Genomic DNA, 17472 nt, shown 5'->3' with positions numbered 1-17472 from the left:
CTGGAGGTAGAAGATCCCTGCACTCGTGAACTTACAATTCTGGCCAACAAATGTCTTTTCAACACCCTCCAGATATTAGCCAACTCTGAAACGTGATTAAGACAAAGTCTTGTCCCACAAGAAATTCTACTTCTGTTCCAATGACGCCTTCATTTCCCATCATTCTGCCTGCTGTCACACTGCATCATTCCCTTCTCTTTCCCCCCTTGAATTTTCCCTCTGTGAGGCTGTGTTGGAAGAGAAGTGGATTTAGCTGGGTGTCCGCACCATGTTTAAATCATCTTATTCCTACGTATATCTTGCTTCACCATCTTCGAGAGCACTTAGACATTAGCCGTACAGAATTATTAAGCTTCATAAGTACAGGGGCCATATCTTTTGCAATGAACTAACTGCAATGACTTGTATATATTGAATGTAAAAATGAGCAAATTAATAAACTTCGTGGAGAAGTACATTATTTCAGGATTATATTCATACCCTTCATAACATTTCCATTTTCACTTAAAAAAGAAATAAAAAGTAAACACACTAGAATTTTGATTGTCAGTTTTAATTCACTTCTTGTTACTTTTTGTGGAGTTCCTTCTTGTCTTCTATTATGCTCTGATTCCCTCTTGAATGCAGTGGTGTCCAGAACTGTAACATAGCAACACCAAGTCAAGCATATCATAACAGGAACACTTAGGTTTCTAAGTAAGATGTCGTTGATGGGTTTGTTTTCAGTTTGCTCATAGATGGTCACGTATTTCTTCTGGAAAAAGTCTACTCTGCGGAAAGTAAAGCTCTTAATCCAGAGGCATGTCTTGATCACTGCCTTCAGGATAATCCGGCTTCATTTCTGGGACCAGGTTGAGCTTTAGTGGTCGGTACAAATGATGAATGGTAGGCTGCATTCTATCAAGAGGGGCCAAGATTTCTCTCATTGGTCAGAAAGGTTCATGTCTAGACTATTGCGTGCTCCCTTCTAAATAGACAAATCAAGGAAGGCAAGCCCTGTGGCTTGGTGGTGCTAAACTGTGGTCAATAGCACACTATTCAGTACCCCAGGCTTTTTTCCCACTTTTTCTTGTTTTTGTATTGGCTTTATGGAAATAGCCCTTTATTCCAGAAAATAGAAATGACAAAGTAGATGTTTGTGTCTTCTCTAGAAAAGTATATATTTCCAAGGCCCAGGGAATTCACAAGCTGAGGAGAGAGAAAGGTTTGTAGAGAAGCACGTGGCAGGGGAGGTATTGCTTCCCAGGGAAACTGACCTTGGGCTGCAGAAGCACAAACCACAGCAGGGTGGGGTAAATGTAGCCGTGGGTGGAGGAAGAGAAGTAGAGGACACTTGGGCTGTGAAGAACACTAGCAAGTAAAGTGAAAGAGGCAAGAATGCACTTTTCTTGGAGTGATCGGTTACAAACATTGAGTACTCTGCTTGCTGCGATTCTGGGTAATGTCCATGCTTCACTCAGCACAAAAGTGCCAGATTCACAGGGTCTAATGTAGATATTAAGTGAAGTAATGAGGCTTTATAGGAAAAATTCCCAAAGCAAGGTGGGCTGTATGCAAGGTGTGGAAGTTTGAGGTGCTTCTGAACAAATGTCTAAAAGTTCCCCAAAGACAGGAATGTTTTAGATGCTAGTCTCTAAAAGAGGAAGCAGTCCAGAAGCCAGGGAAGCAACCCCTCCTCTTACTCATTATCAAGATACAAAATTTTCATGTCATTATTAATTTATTCATAACATTTCTAGCTGAGTATTAGCTTCAAAAGTTAACTCCAGGCTAAGGCAACATTTAACTAGAAATATGACAAAGATACTATCATCAAGTCTTTCTATCTTCCCTCCAGAGAATATTATATTCTGATGTGCTGTATAGCTATTAACAACAATATGGCTCTAGAATGCAAGATACATTGGCTTATGGAGGGAAAAAACCTCTCATGTGATACATATTATAGCAGAAGGAAACTGATGATAAATTTGAATTCTGTGACTTGATGGTTTCATGAATTTTTGCCTGTAGAATTAATGTCATAACATTATTTTTTTTGTCCAGCTGCTTTTCTGAAACTTTGGGGAAATGGGAAACTAGAAAAAGCCCTGAGGTTGGAGCGGAAGATTGCTCCCTCTGGAACTGCTAGGGTGTGTGTGAAGATATATGTATATATATTCAGAAGAGATTCATTTTAAGGAATTGGCTTATTCAGCTGTGGAAGCTTAGCATGTCCAAAGTATGATGGGTGCTATGATCTGAACGTTTATATCTCCCCAAAATTCATACATCGAAACCTAATTCCCAATATGATAGTATTACCAAAATGGGGTCTTTGGCAGGTGAATAGGTCATGAGGTCTCTTCCCTCATAAAGGGATTAGTGTCCTTACAAAGAGACCCCAGAGAGTTATCTAGCCCCTTCCACCATGTGAACACACAATGAGAAGGCACCATCTATGGACCACAGAGCAAACGCTCACCAGACACCGAATCTACCAGGGCCTTGATCTTGGACTTCCCAGCCTCCAGAGCCATGATAAACAGATTTCTGTTGTTTATAAGCCACCCATTTTATGGTGTTTTGTTATAGCAGCCCAAATGGACTAACACAGTAGAGGATGTCAGCAGCTGGAGACTCAGGAATGAGTTGCAATTTGAGTCCAAAGGTAGGTGGGAGGAGACCAGGAAGAGCCAACATTACCAGTGAGATCTGGAGGCTGTCTGCTAGCATAACTCCCCCTGCTTGCCTTTTGTTTTACTCAGATCTTCAACTGATTGGATGGGCCCACTCACATCAGGGAGGGCAATCTGCTTTACTCAAAGTCCACTGGTTTAAATATTAATCTCATCCAGGAACACCCAGAACAATGTTTGATCAAATATCCAGGCACTGCGGCCTTGCCTGGCCCTTGAAGTTAACCATCACATGTGGTAACGAGGGAAATGAGCCTCATTTGTTTGAACCTTTACAAAGGAGAGAAAATTGATTTGAAACAAGGAGGGCTTTTTAATATCTCAGAAGTTTAAAGAGAAATTGACATCCCTTATATCTGGTACAAACTTTACTATGCTGATGTATACTTGGCTGGATGTATCGTAAAGCACAATGTAAGCTGTGATGTATAACGTGGGGGTGGGGAGGGGGGACTTCCAGTGTTTATGGTGCTCTGCTAGTTTGCATAATTAGATCAGTGTAAGTCGCTTCTTGGGCCAATGTTGAGGAGACACAGTTTGCATGGCAAGGAGAGGGGAAACACCTCTCTAAGATGCCTGCAGATCTCTTCTGATACTCAGCTGTGATGCTCCCTCAAGAGGAACAGTAAAAGGAATACCCTTGAGCAATGCCACAGGCTTGGACTTAAAAAACATTAGAGTAACAGGAAGCACAAAAGAAAGAATGAACAAAAGTGCTGGGGAAACTTAGAGTTGCCCTCTGATTCTCACTGCTCATCTACAGCCTGACCCAGGAGGATGTGTGAACAGATCAAGGACACGACATGGAGTTGTGATGCTGCACAGACAAGTAAGAGAAGCAGAGAACTCTGATTCCACAGGGAGGGCTCCTTTCTTTCCTTTGGCTTAAGTTGGACTGCTAGTGCATCTCTCCCTCTCAAAGGTCCGTGAAGTCTGTGCACTGAGATAGCCTTGAGCCTTCCTTCCTTACTTAAAGTGAGAAACAGGGTGAAGTCCAGGCAAAGGGGGAGGAAGGGAGGAGCATGGGCTTCCTCCCCCTTCCCTGTTCCAGTCAGGGCAAAAGCAGCACTTGCTCTTCATACTGGCAACAGCCCCTATCCTTAGGGTAGGTTGATGAAAATCCTGGTGAAATATCTGTACACATAAACTAGAGCACCCATTGTCCTGAATGTGTATGCATTTGATTTAAAATCTTCTCCAAGGGGAGATACTGACTGTGGCTCAGTATAGTTTTGGGGGCCTCACAAACCACTCCTTGCACACACACACACACACACACACACACACACAGACACACACACCCTTATCCCCCAAAACAGTGATGGAGTAACAAAACCAAAAGTCCATGGACACATTTATAATAAAACTAAAGTATCCCTATCAATCCCAAAATACAAGCAGGTGGGGCAAGTTATCCACAGCTGTGGTACCCAAACCCTGGGCTACAGACTGGTACCAGTCTGTGGCCTGTTAGGAACTGGGCCACACAGCAGGAGCTAAGCAGCTGTGACTAAGCGAAGCTTCATCTGCATTTACAGCTGCTCCCCATTGCTCACATCTCTGCCTGAGCTCTGCCTCCTGTCAGATCAGAGGTGGCATTAGATTCTCATAGGAGCACAAATCCTGCTGTAAACTGTTCATGCAAGGGACCTAGATTGTGTGGTCCTTAGGAGAATATAATGCCTAAAGATTTGAGGTGGAGCTGAGGTAGTGATGCTAGCGCTGGGGAGCAGCTGCAAATACACATTATCATTAGCAGAGAGGTTTGACTGCACAATAAATATAATGCACTTGAATCATCCTGAAACCATCCCCACTTCTTGGTGGAAAACTGTCTTCTATGAAACCAGTCCCTGATGCCAAAACTGTGGGGGACCACTGATCCACAGGCATATTTATGTGTTATTGACACACCTGGGTGCTATCAATGTCTGTATCAGAGAAAACAGGGAGTGCTAATGGAATGTCTGAAGGAGAAAAAGAGAACCCCAAAATAGCAGATTTTCACTGGAGAGTGTGGAGGTCTAATTTGAGACCAACAGCTGAAGCTAGAACCCCAACCCCACTCCTTCGCATATAGCCTAAAAGGCTAGAGCAGTTTAGCCTTTTATAGGTTCTCAAAACTGATACACAAAAGCTCCCTGCCTGGACAAGGCTCTATACTAAAGAGGCACTTCTGTGAGTGACAGCAAAATTCAGCAGGATAGGCAAAATAGAGAGGAAGGGAAAAGATTGTCCACATAAAATGAGGAAGACAGCCAGGCCGGGAAATTTCAGAAAGCAAGCCGCCATAAATTAACACTACACAAAACTAATATGAGAGAGAAAAATAGAGTTCTGTGTAGTTGCAAAACCTATGTGAACCCAGTCTCCTTCTAAATATTTAGGGAAACAAATTTACATAAAAATAAGCAATAGAATAGTATTGAGGTTCAATTCAATTTGCAGTTTCTCTAAGAACAAAGAAAAGAAGAAAACAAATAACATGGATCTTAGAGATCAGGAAATACGCGCTTAAAGAAAAAGAAAAAAAATCCCAAAACTATAAGTATTACTTCAAAACAAGCTAAAAGAAACTAAGAAAGAGAAAACACTGCAAATATTTCAATAAATATTGATCAATTATTGGGTGCAGCCACTTTATTAAATCATCAGAAAGAAAAGATAAACATGATGAAAATTCCGGCTTCCAGGATGTGACAGGCCAGTGAAGGAAGAAACTCAAAATTCACTCAATCACAAGATATTTTTTTAAGTAAATGAAACCTGCCATAAGCAAAGTTTCAGTTGAAAGTTACCTCCTCAAAATCCACCATTGACCAAATTCCCAATAACCTAGTAGGTTTCACCTTAGAGAACTCCAAAGTCCCTTTCCGTTTATTATTTTCTAGCAAGTTCTCAAATAAAATCAGAGGTCAAGTGCTGGTCAAGTTGAGTAAATTATTCTGCAAAAAACAAAAGCTTCAGGGTAAAACAGTACACGTTGTGAATGAAACTCTTCAGCTCCCATGTGACTAAGTCACAGCAGGGATGGCACATTTTTGGTCATTTTAGGTCATCGTGTTCACGGGTGAAAGAACTGGAGGCCCTTGTGAACAAAGAAACACAGGAACAAGAGGCAGGGTGTGGAGAGCCACAGGGAAAAGGGAACGTGACCTCCTTTCCCCAGCAGCAGATGGCTGACCTCGTTGCTGGCTTTTGCTCTGCTCCTTTTCTTCATTTGTCCCTATGGAGAGCTGCCCAACACTGGGATTTACTAGCTTCCCTGATTCTAGGTCTTCTTACCACTCTTACCATCAGAGGCAAGTGACTGCAGGGGCCTGGCCTGCCAAGTATGTGGCCCCAGGTGTAGTTCAATACTCAGTTAATCCCGCCACGTTGCCTTTTTTTTCCTGATGATTCCAGTCTGATCAGGTGCCTCAGGTCCATTAACTAGATACTGTCCTTTCCCAGGACAAAGCGCCCATCTTCCATCTCAGTCTAGATGAGTTGGGTCTGTCCTCTCCCTGTGAGCGCTGCTTGCCTGGCACCAATGCCCTCTAATATGGAGGCCACTCTTGCTCCTATCAGTAGCCCCAAGGAGCTCTGGCCTGGCCCTGTTTCCAGCTGCCTCCACACCTTTTTGGGTGTTGTCCGATCCTTGATTCTCAAGGGCCAGGCTCCTGTCACCAATTGCAATACTCCATTTCCTGTTCTTTGACCTCCCTGACACTACCAGCCACTTGCCTGGGCAATACTTCTTGGATACCACACTAGCCTGCCTGGTTGAACAGTTTTGACTTTACATACATCTTTACATCTTTACATACCCTCCACCAGTGCTTTCCCCACCTTCGGGAGTCTTAGGGATTATGTGGTCCTACCTTTGCTAGTCTGCCTTAAGTTGATAGAGTGAACATTTATAAGCCAGAGCAAGTCAAAAATTATCCTTGACTTCCCTCTCTCTCACACCCCTATCCAACCCATCAGTAAGTTCTGTCAATCTTTAAAACATGTGCCAAACATCACTTCTCTCCACCTCCCACAGCTGCCCTCCCAGCCCCAATCATCTCTCACCTGGACTATGACAATAGTTTTCCGCTTTCACTTTTGACTCCTACAGGCTAGTCTCCATACTGTAGGCAGAGCGATGATGATACCAAATATGATTATGTCATTCCTATGCTCAAGACATCCCCATAGCTGTCTATAGATGGCATCATAATAAAAGTAGGAATCTTTACGATGGCCTGTGAGCCTATACATGATCTGGCCCCTGTGTCTGCCTGAGCTCACTGACACTCTGCCCCCATTCACACACCACTCACGTCACACTGGCCTCGCTGCGTTCTCTCAAAAACCCAAGCTTCTTTCTGCTTCTGGGCTTTGAAGCTAATGATTCCATACTGGGAGCATATCCCCCAGCTTTCACATAACTTCCTTTCTTTCTTTACGTTTTTCTCAATCCCTGCTTCCTCCCCAGATCCCTTCACTGACCACCTTATACAAAACAGCCACACTGTGTGAAGGACCTCGTACTTGTATGTTCTAGAGATGTCTTCTTTCCTTAAACCTCATGAACCAACCTCTGCTAGTTTCAAACTTTTCTTCCAGAGCATCCTCACTTCTCTCAGCCTTCACAGAATTGAAGAGAGTTAGGGTTTTGCTCTGTGTCAGGTGTTGGCTTATGAGAATGTTATGTTTGGTTTGATTTATCCAGATCACTAAAACTTTCTTCATATCAGCAGTAAGGCCATTTTGCTTATTGTTCATGTGTTCCTTGGAGTAACATTTTTCATTTCCTTCATGAACTTTTCCTTTGCATTCACAACTTTGCTAACTATCTGGGGCAAGAGGCCTACTTTCCTCCCCTCTTGGTTTCTGACATGCCTCTGTCACTAAGCTTAATCATTTCTGGTTTTTGCTTTAAATTGAGAGATGTGTGACTCTTTCTTTCACCTGAACATTTAGAGTCCACTGTAGGGTTATTTACTGGCCTAATTTCAACACTGTTGTGTTTCAGGGAGCAGGGAGACAGGGGAGTGGCCGGTTGGTGGAGCAGTCAGAACACACACATTTATCAGTTAAGTTTGCCATTGGTGTGGTTTGTGGCACCCCAAAACAATCATAAGAGTAACATCGCAGATCACTGATCACAAACCACCATAACAGTTTTAATAATAATGAAAAAGTTTGAAATATTGTGAAAATTACCAAAATGTGACACAGAGACACAAAGTGAACATGTGCTATTGTAAAAATGGTGCCCATAGATTTACTGGACACGGGGTTGCCACAAACCTTCAATTTGTTAAAAAAAAATGCAATATTTGTGGAGCACAATAAAGACAAGCACAATAAAATGAGGTAGGCTCATAGTTATATTCACAGTTACATTCAAACAGTAAACTAATTCTGAGGACACAAACCAAGGAGGTAGCAATTCAAAAAGAGAGTTATCCTAAAACTGAAGGTGTCATGACAAATGAGTCAAGGCAAATGGATGTTAATGAATTGACTGAATGCAAAAGTTAGACAGACAAGAGTTGTACTTAAAAATTGATGAGATCACTTAGAGGTAAAAGAAATAAAACCAGCCCAGAACCCTTAAGGAATTATTACAAACACTCTTTATTTGAGAAATAGAATAAAAATAGGGGCTTAATTTTATGGATTACTGAGTTCAAACCATCTGGAAAATTGCTATATTTAATTTTTTATCTCAGTCCACAAACTCCTCTCCATCATGCCTTCCAAGCTTCCTACCTTCCTTCGCCCTGAAATCCTCAAGATCTTCATGCTGCCTCACTTCTCTGCAGGGCACACTGCTGACACCCCCCAAAAAATCCCACAAAGCTCATTTTTCCTCCCATCCCTCCCAATACAGGGCCCAGCATCACCCAGCTCATAGGTCACAGAACCAGACTTTTGGGGTCTTTGGATTTCTGTCCAGGGCACTTGCCATACTTCTCACTGCTGTCCCTAGAGATGTTTTGGAAGATGGTCAGACAGAAATCCCAAAAGGCAAATCTTAGTTGTTGGGATGCTGCTCTTTGGATCTTCTGAAGCTCAGCCAATGCCCTTCCTCTGCATCTCTCATTGACAGCTTTCATTCATCCCAGGTGACAAATGCCACCTAATTGCCAGGAAGCGGAATTGGGCAAAGAAATCTATGATCTTCTTTGTGCCTCTTCAAAATAAGGATTAAGCGCAATGTTTCCTTAGAGTTTCCTTCTATTCAAGTTCTGCCCTGCCTCAGGCACTGGCTCTAACTCGCTGCAGCGTGTGCGCTTTTTTTCAAACAGGTCACATCATTTTCACTCTGTAAATAGAAGTTTTTTTAATAATAAAACTTACCAATCTCACATAAATATGCACAGAAACTGCCACTGTTCCACAACATCTGGTACACACATCTGCCATTAATTTCCCTTCCAGAAATCAGAGCGCATCACGACTCCTCTCTTCCTTGCCTGCTGAGTTAGTGACAGACCTGCGAATTATTAAGGAAACACATTATGCAATACTTCAAGTAGCTAGTGCGACAAGGTCAGAAACACTCTTGGCTTGTATGCATCTGTTTTACTTCATTTCCTCTGTGGAGAATAATTTCTATTGTGACCACTTTAAGTTCTCGACAATTAATTAGCAAACAAAATTTTCAGAGTACCCTCAACAATTTTCAAGCCAAGTCTTAGGACTGGATAGAAATATTGTGTCTTATCTGGAGAAGATGACATGTGCCCCATGTGCTCTTGGTGACTCTTTCTTTTTAACCCAGAGAATTTACCCCTTCAACTGTTTGCTTAGCCACAGCACTTGAGCAGATGAAAGTCAAGCTCTGATTTCCTCATTTTTGTACATTATGTCCAGGCTTTTAGGAAGCTCTGCTAAAACACTAGAGAAACCTCTGATGACCACAATTATTCTGCCACCTAAAATAACATGTTCTCTGCCACCCCCTGCCACAACACAGCAGTGTTAGGAGAAGGTTAAAGGGAGAGAGAGTGGGAGGGGGCGGGAGCCAGGGCAGCTGAAATAAAAGCTGTAATGTCTTTGGATTTGCTTATTTGACGCTAACCTTACCTGTCACTCGCTTGGAATTGGCCGTGCCATTTGAGTAACAGAATGACTAGTCACCAGCCCACTCCAAACACTGATGCTTAGGGAGGCATGCTTTCTTTCTTTCCCTCTGCCCTTCAGCGTGTTCGTAGCTTTCTTAAAGAGACTTCCAGCCTCGCGGCACACCTTTCATCGTCCGCACGCCAATCATCCTCTCCGGTTCCTACCAGATGCCCCTGAAATAGCCCACTGCCCGCAACCTGCCAGGCTGGGGACACTGATGCCTGGGACAATTACAAGAGGCTAATTAGCACACCAGACTGGTGGCAACCTTGCCTTTCTTGTGCAGTCACCGTGCAGAGTTTGCTCCAGAAATTTCTCCACAGCAATGTTACAGGCTGTTCTTTTTCACCCTGAGAGGTGAAAACAAAATAGAAACTAAAATTGGAGTGTGCAGAGCCATCTGGATCAGATGTGGCACAGACAAGGGGGCCTGGCAACTTTTCCTATCCTTGTCATGCAAAGAAAACTACCAAAGTCCCAGAAAGCAAACTCTGTCCAAGTGGATAGAGGTGATTAAGGTGATTCTACACTATAATTTCCTTGTCAAAAAGATCTCAGCTAAAAACACCTGAAAGCACTCAGCACTTCCCTTTTCCTGGGCCTGTGTCATTTTTTTGGACAAGTTACAATAAAAGTTCTTATGTGTCTTTCTAATGGGAGCTCCAGGAGAATCCCCAGAGAAGTTGCTGTGTGAGATTTTCTTTTTTGACAGCTAGGAACTGGGACGTTTAATGGCACAGAAGGATTTCACTTCTGAGCTCCCAAAACTAACTTGATATTATGAGAAAAACTAATACTTGGGAAAGGATATGATCTGGGTCCAAGTCCTAGATTGCTACTTCTGGCTGTGTGCTCTTGAGCAAGACAACTGTTCTGTCTGAACTGTAGCTCCCTCCTCTGCAAAATGGGCACAAAAATGCTAATGCCTGCCTTCCTTAACCCACAAGACCAATGAAATAAAGCACGTGGGAGTGCTCTATACTACCAGCTACTCCATATGTAAGTTGGCCTGTGTTGTTTTAAATAGAAATGTTTTATTTTCTGATTGTAAAATTATATCTGCTTATTCTAAAAGTTTTCAGGAAATATAGAAAACAGAGTGAAAATTATTTCTATTAATATTTTCAAAAGGATAACCACTACTGACATTTTTATATTTTTCCTTCCAGGCTTCCTTTGTACACATACTCCCATTTTATAAAAATGGTATCATACTATGCCAGTTGTTTGTAAAATGCAATTTCTATTTAATGTAATATGAAAAATGTAGGTTATTATTATTTTTACTATGAAAAAGAAAGTAACCCAGATGCAAATGAAGGTAGCCCAAATATAGCCAGCATATGGCATTTCCCCACTGTTTCGAAGTGAATTATTCATAAGCATTTGTCAGAAATATCCAATGTTACTGAGCTATTCTGGAACAACAGGGTACAAATTCTGAAGCAGAGATTGCGACGTGTTCAATAAAACCTGTTTTGTGTTCCTCCTGGGCACATGACAAAGCTATATTTGCTAGACCCCTTTGCATTTAGATATGGTCAGATGACTGAGTTGTAGCCAGTAGAACATGAGTGGAAAGAATATGTGTCAACTCCAGAGGAAGTAGGGCATGCCTTCGCTGTGAATTCTCCTCCTCTGCCAGTTGAATGAAAACAGTCTAGGAAGCTGGGTCCTGGAGCAACCGTGACATAAACCACATGCTAAACACACATTGGTCTTGACATGAACAAGAAATAAACTTCTACTAGGCTACCGAATTGCAGAAGTTTAATTTGCAGCAGCTAGTTTTACTTATCATAATTAATGAATCTTTTAACGTACTTCCAAGTAATAAATATAGATTGAAACTTGGAGTAGATTCAGAACTTTCCTGACATGTAGGCAGGGCTGAAAATCATTGAGTGTTTTAATTTCTCAAGTGCAGAGAAAGACTTTCCCCTAGTCACTTACTTGACACAAATAAATCTCTCCCTACTCCCTTACTAAAAATTTCTAAATTGCTGTTACTAGAGACAAAATCTTCTTCCTATATATAAAATTAAGACTTAAAATGCAAATATCGCAGAGAGAGACAACCCATTCACTTTACTCTAAGGTCTGAACAATGGATAGTATTTCTACAGCTATAATGCAGGGTGAGGCGACAGAAAGCAGAGAAATAATAAGAATCCAAAAGGAAGGGGGTAAGCAATACAGAGAATTTTAAAAAAGTACCAAAATGTATGGTTCAAAGTTCAAATATTTCGAAGTTTTGTCTGCGGTCGATCATATGAAGCACGTAAATTGAAGACACGATGCCTACTTTAAAGACTAAGAAAGACCATGAATAAACAAGTGTTAATGTCAGGAACTGTGAAGAGTAGGAGGTTTTATCTCACTTGCAACCTAACAAATGAGCCTGCCGTGGTATTTTGTGAATGATAGCAAAAGACACGAGACTTCCAGGTCAGAGACAAAGGACTATTCTCAGGGCACAGCAAGTGGCATGAGCTTCATTTTTCTCTGGTTTCCCCTTTCCCCTGGGGCTCACGGGGTTGATGTGAAGGCAGCCCAGCCGGATGCTGTACACATGGTAGGCTTTATGTCCCAGCTGAGGAACTCTGAACTTGGGAAACCTCAATATTGTATAATGGTATGTACGCAAACTTGACAGGCATTTGTCCTGGAGGGAGACACTATTTTTATTATACTGGACAGTAAGCAAATCTCCCATCTGCTCCAGAGAAGAAGTTTCCCTATTTGCAAAGGCTGTTTGCTATACAATAATCCTTAGAAAGGTAGCCTAGAACCAAATGCCTGTTCTCATAATACATGCAGAAATGGAAGAGATCCATGGAGTATTGTATTCAAACAGTTAATTTCAACATATACATTTAGCTGTTAAATGCTTACCATTTCAAAAGTGAAACCCTGTCCCATATGTTGATGACTTTAAACCAAAGGGATTTTATAACTGCCAAAAGGTGAATAGGAATTTGCCATGGTGATAGCATACAGTTAAAAACAGAGTTTTGGAATGAGACAATCCTGAAATTGAATCATGTTTCCGCCATTTACTACTTATGCAACTTTGGGAGAAAGATGTTTGATTTCTTTCAACTTTAATTTTTTTATCTGTAAAATGGAAATAATAATATGAATCCCAAATATTGCCAGAATCCTGAGTGGTACGTAAGTAAAGCAGATCAGTGCATGGTGTATAGTTCAGTCTCAGTATTTGATACAGATTTTCATTACTTCATCTCTGAGTGAGTCATACACAAATATTTCCTCAACACTTACCATTTGGCTTACACTGCATGAAGGCTGGTGTTAGTGACAATGAAAAGATGCGAGAGAGCTCTGTCCTCGAGAACAAATTACACTGTAACAAAGGCAGAAAAACTAGCACAGACTTAATTTCACAGATACAGTACCAAATGGAATTGCTAGAATACAGGTTGCATGGAGGTAAGAACTTTCTCTTGCTCTAGCTTCACAATGGTGCCCGGCACATAGTAAGCTTTCAACCAAATACGTCGAAAGGATATTGAATGAAATGATTACTTATCCAATTGTACATCACTATGAACTAAAATAGACTTAGTGATGAAAATGAGACTTGGGCTGTGTTCCGCTAAGTTTTCATGAAAGGGGAAATGTAAAAGAATGATAGCATCTCTTCCGCCCACTGGGACAAACAGAGGGCTTCTTGCAGCATAGGTGGCAGTTATCAGTTTATCAACTCTTACCGGTGCTCAGCTCCACAGAGCGCAGCAGCAGGCTGGCGGGGCCACCCTGCTTACAGGATGAGCGGACACAGTTGGCTTGGACAAGGGCTTTGCCGGCAGTGGGTGTGGATGCTATCAGAAAATCATCTGGATGGTGCAATAGAGCAAGATTTTGGAAATTTCTGAGATACAATTTGTGTCCTATAAAATGCATCAATTGTAAGTGTAAAGTTTGGTGAGTTTTAGGAAATGTATAGACCTGTGAAAATAACCCCACAATCCTATTTTTTGGACATTTCCATCACCCCCAAAATGTTCCCTCATTCCTTCTGGCAGTCAGTCCCCACTGATCCCCATCCCAGGCAACCAACTGATCTTTTTTTTGTCTCTATAGCTTTGCCTTTTGTGGATATTTCATATAGTGTATGTTGTTTTATGACTGGCTTCTTTCATTCAGCATAATATTTTTTTTAGGTTTTTCCAGTTACAGTTTGTATCAGCAGTTCATTCCTTTATATTATTGAGCAATATTTCACTGTATGCATATACTATGTTTTGTTTATCAATTCACCAGCTGGTGATTGGATTATTTCCCATTTAGATAAAAGTCTGTCACCTTTACCTAAAAAATTCACAGATTTTTGCCTCCAGCTCCAAGGGACTGCACCCCTCCTAGCAGCAAAGGTGCTGACTTTGTGGTCAGCAACACCTTATAAACCTCCCCTTCCCACTGAAGGAGGTAGGAGTGAGGAGGGCTCCCTAGGCAGGAAGTCACCTGACCTTACCTGAAGGTATAGCAGTTTTTCAAGGATAAATGTTTCAATTTGTTTACTTTCCTGGTCAATTTCCAGTACCCTAAAATAGTTGTTCTTAACAGTTATTTTATACTGATTCTTTTGTATAAAACATAAAATTATGACTAGTTTTATACAAAAGAATCACCAATCTCTTTGTGTTGCTCTAACCGGAAGTCCCTTTCTTCTGAAGGGTCCTGAAAGTCAGGAGGCAAAGCCTGATTCTCTGTGAGCATCAGTCGGAAACCATCATACTGAGTTTTGGACTAAAGCCACCTCCGTGATACTTCAGCAACATTGGCATGGAGCAACATGTGGAGTTAGTGGAGGGGAGAATTTCAACCAGTAAACTCTTGTATTAATCGAATGAGACAGGTTTCAGAAATCTCAATTCAATTAAATGTCATGAAATTCAATTCCATAGATTTTTTTTTTAAGGTCAATTTCTCCCCCACATGGCAACTTTTATGCTATTTAATACATCCTTTTCGAGGATATGAGGCTCTTTCTTTTCTGCTCATTACTCTGCTTCTCTGCGAGTCCACATAGGGCAAAGTTTAAAATTACGAACAGTGTGGAGCCCTTTACCACAGGCTGTGATGTCCATTATCCCCACGTACCTTGCAGGTGCCACGCTTGCTCTGGTCTGCAGGCATTACCATAGAGCATCTCCTCTGCTTTTGCCCACCCTTTCTCACCTGGCTAAATGCTACTCGTCCTCTGGTCACTGTTTGAATATCACACCTTCATGGGGGCTTTACATGACATCTTGAAGGCCTTTCTACGCAGCTCACAAGCCGTATTCTAATTACGCACCTGCACATCTATTTCCCCCATTAGATTGAAGCTATGAGGGGAGGGCCTGTGTCATGTGGTTCACTATTATAGTCCAAGAACTTGACGAAACTTCAGAAACAGTCTATGTAGTTGAGCAATATACAGAAAACTGTTTTAATGAGAAATTGTATAGGATTATCTTTAAGAGGACCAGCTCATTATGACCTTTGGCAAATTACTTAACCTCTCTAAGCCTCCATTTGATTTTGAAAAATGATGATAATCATTACACTTGTTGTAAGGATTAAAAGGAGAGATGAATTCAAAAGCTCATTGCACGGTGCCCGGCATAGAACAAATGTTCAGTATATGCTAACCATCAATCAGGAACCAATTACAGTCATTGTTGGCGGCATGGAAAATGTGCTTGTTTGATGCTGAGCTCTGCTATGGGGAGTACCGTTCATGGCCACTCTCAGCTTCAGGCCTTGTGGGGACCCAACCAAGTCAGTGCCAAGGCTCTTGTTTGCCCCATACCCTGGGCTTCTCTCAGCCAAGGACTAAGCCGTAGGGGACTGGCATAGGGGTACTTCTGCTGGACAGGGGACAACTCTGACTCAGACAGGTGGAAAGTCTCCTGGAACTGCTCAGTGGTTTGATTTTCTTTCCACCTTCTCCTCCACTCCCTCCCCACCCTTTCCTTTCATAGGCGTCAGGCCAAGCCTTTTCCTGCCCATTTCTACTCTTTCATGATCCTTCCCTGCCATTCTCCAATAAACACCTCGCACGTCTGATCCCATCCTGCTGTCTGTTTTTCAGAGGATTCAAACTGACGCAGGTGATCCCAGGGTCAGTCCAAGAAAACAGGGCTTGAAGAGAGGCCCGGGGCTACCTCACTCTCTGCCCAGCAGACAAGGCGGATGCCATCACGAGTGGGGTGGGGCACACAGAAACCCTCACATGAGTGGTGATTCAGTGGCTATAGAATCCTTTGTTGTTGATTTGGGAAACAATCGTGGAGGAGGAGATGCCCTTCCAAGGGCAATGGTTCAGGCACATGAAAGACATGGGGAGGAATCGCTACGAGGACACAGAGATGGCTGTTATTGCTAAGTTGTACTGAGACCCCGCAGAAGCGTAATGAGAAACTGAGGGCCAGGAACAAACATTATAGGCAAGTGCGAGAGACAGAGGGACTTTATGGTCTCTTTCAGAGAGGCCATTATCTCCCATAGTGAGAGGTCTGACAGCTGAGGAACAGAACCACTAGACTGCTAGAGACACAGAGAAACTTACACGCTCAGCCAGGGCGGTCTGTACTACTAAGTGTGGAGCCTTGGTTGAGAAATCCTGGCACCCTGAAACAAGGGATAGGACACCTGAGGGGGTGGTGCTCCTGTGGAGCGTGACTCTGTGACCTCAACCCTCAGAGCCTGTAGACATAGCCCACCCCTCTCTACTAGGGACCAATACTTCCTCCACGCTAGAAGATGGTGCAGAATCCCCTCCCCATAGGTGTGGCGCTTTCCTCAGGAGCTGTTCTCATCTTGTCTCCTGGGTGCCAGGCTGATAATCAGAGTTAAAACCCAGCTCAGAATATGCTAGGCTTGAGAAAGCAGAAGAGATTATATACTTAAGGAACTGCAAAAACCAACTTGCATATAGCAGTAATAGCCCAGGCAGTGCCCCTGGGAATGGATTTTGAGGGTGCCAGATAAAGGGGGCTAGAGAAACACCATCAGCATCACTAAGAAGGGCAGAGATAGTTCTGTTCTGAGGCAAGGGCTGATGGTAAGAGGGGATGTCACAGGGCTGGCTTCCTTAGTCTGCAAGGGGCTCATGGGGTTTGAGGCAGTGAGGACTACATGTTGTTGCTCACCCACTGGAAACTGGGAGGGTAGAACTCCCATAACAACTGGGAAAGTCCAAGGGGCGTTCATTCCGGTTTGCCCCCCCCGGGTTTTGAGGTTGCTTATTGGGGCTTGGCCCTTTTGGGGGCGGACCCCCCGGGCGTTCGTTGGGGTTTTTGTTTTTTTTTGCGTTGGGAAAAGGGCCCAATTCAGGGGGCAGGGGGTTAAGGGCATTTTTCTCACGGAATTTTCTTATTCCTTCTTTCAATTTTGGATTCCCTTGCCAGGTTGGAGGAATTTTGCAAACTTTTGGAAGTTTTTTCTTTTATTGTTTCCCCATTTTTTTTTTCCCTTTTTTTTTTTTCCGGGGGAAAAAGAAACACTCTGACATTATGGAGACTCTTATGGAGACTCATGGACACAGCCTGAACTGGTATTGACACTTGGAAATCCAAAGGATCATCAGAAACCACTCAAAATAAAAGTGGTGCTGAAACACCAGGTAGTAACAAAATGACTCAGCCAGTTGACAGTAGCTAAACTTTGTCATCATCGT

Source organism: Propithecus coquereli, unplaced genomic scaffold, assembly GCF_000956105.1.
Source record: "Propithecus coquereli isolate 6110/MARCELLA unplaced genomic scaffold, Pcoq_1.0 Scaffold38, whole genome shotgun sequence".
In the NCBI taxonomy this organism is placed as follows: domain Eukaryota; kingdom Metazoa; phylum Chordata; class Mammalia; order Primates; family Indriidae; genus Propithecus; species Propithecus coquereli.
Note: the sequence above shows the minus strand (reverse complement) of the source record.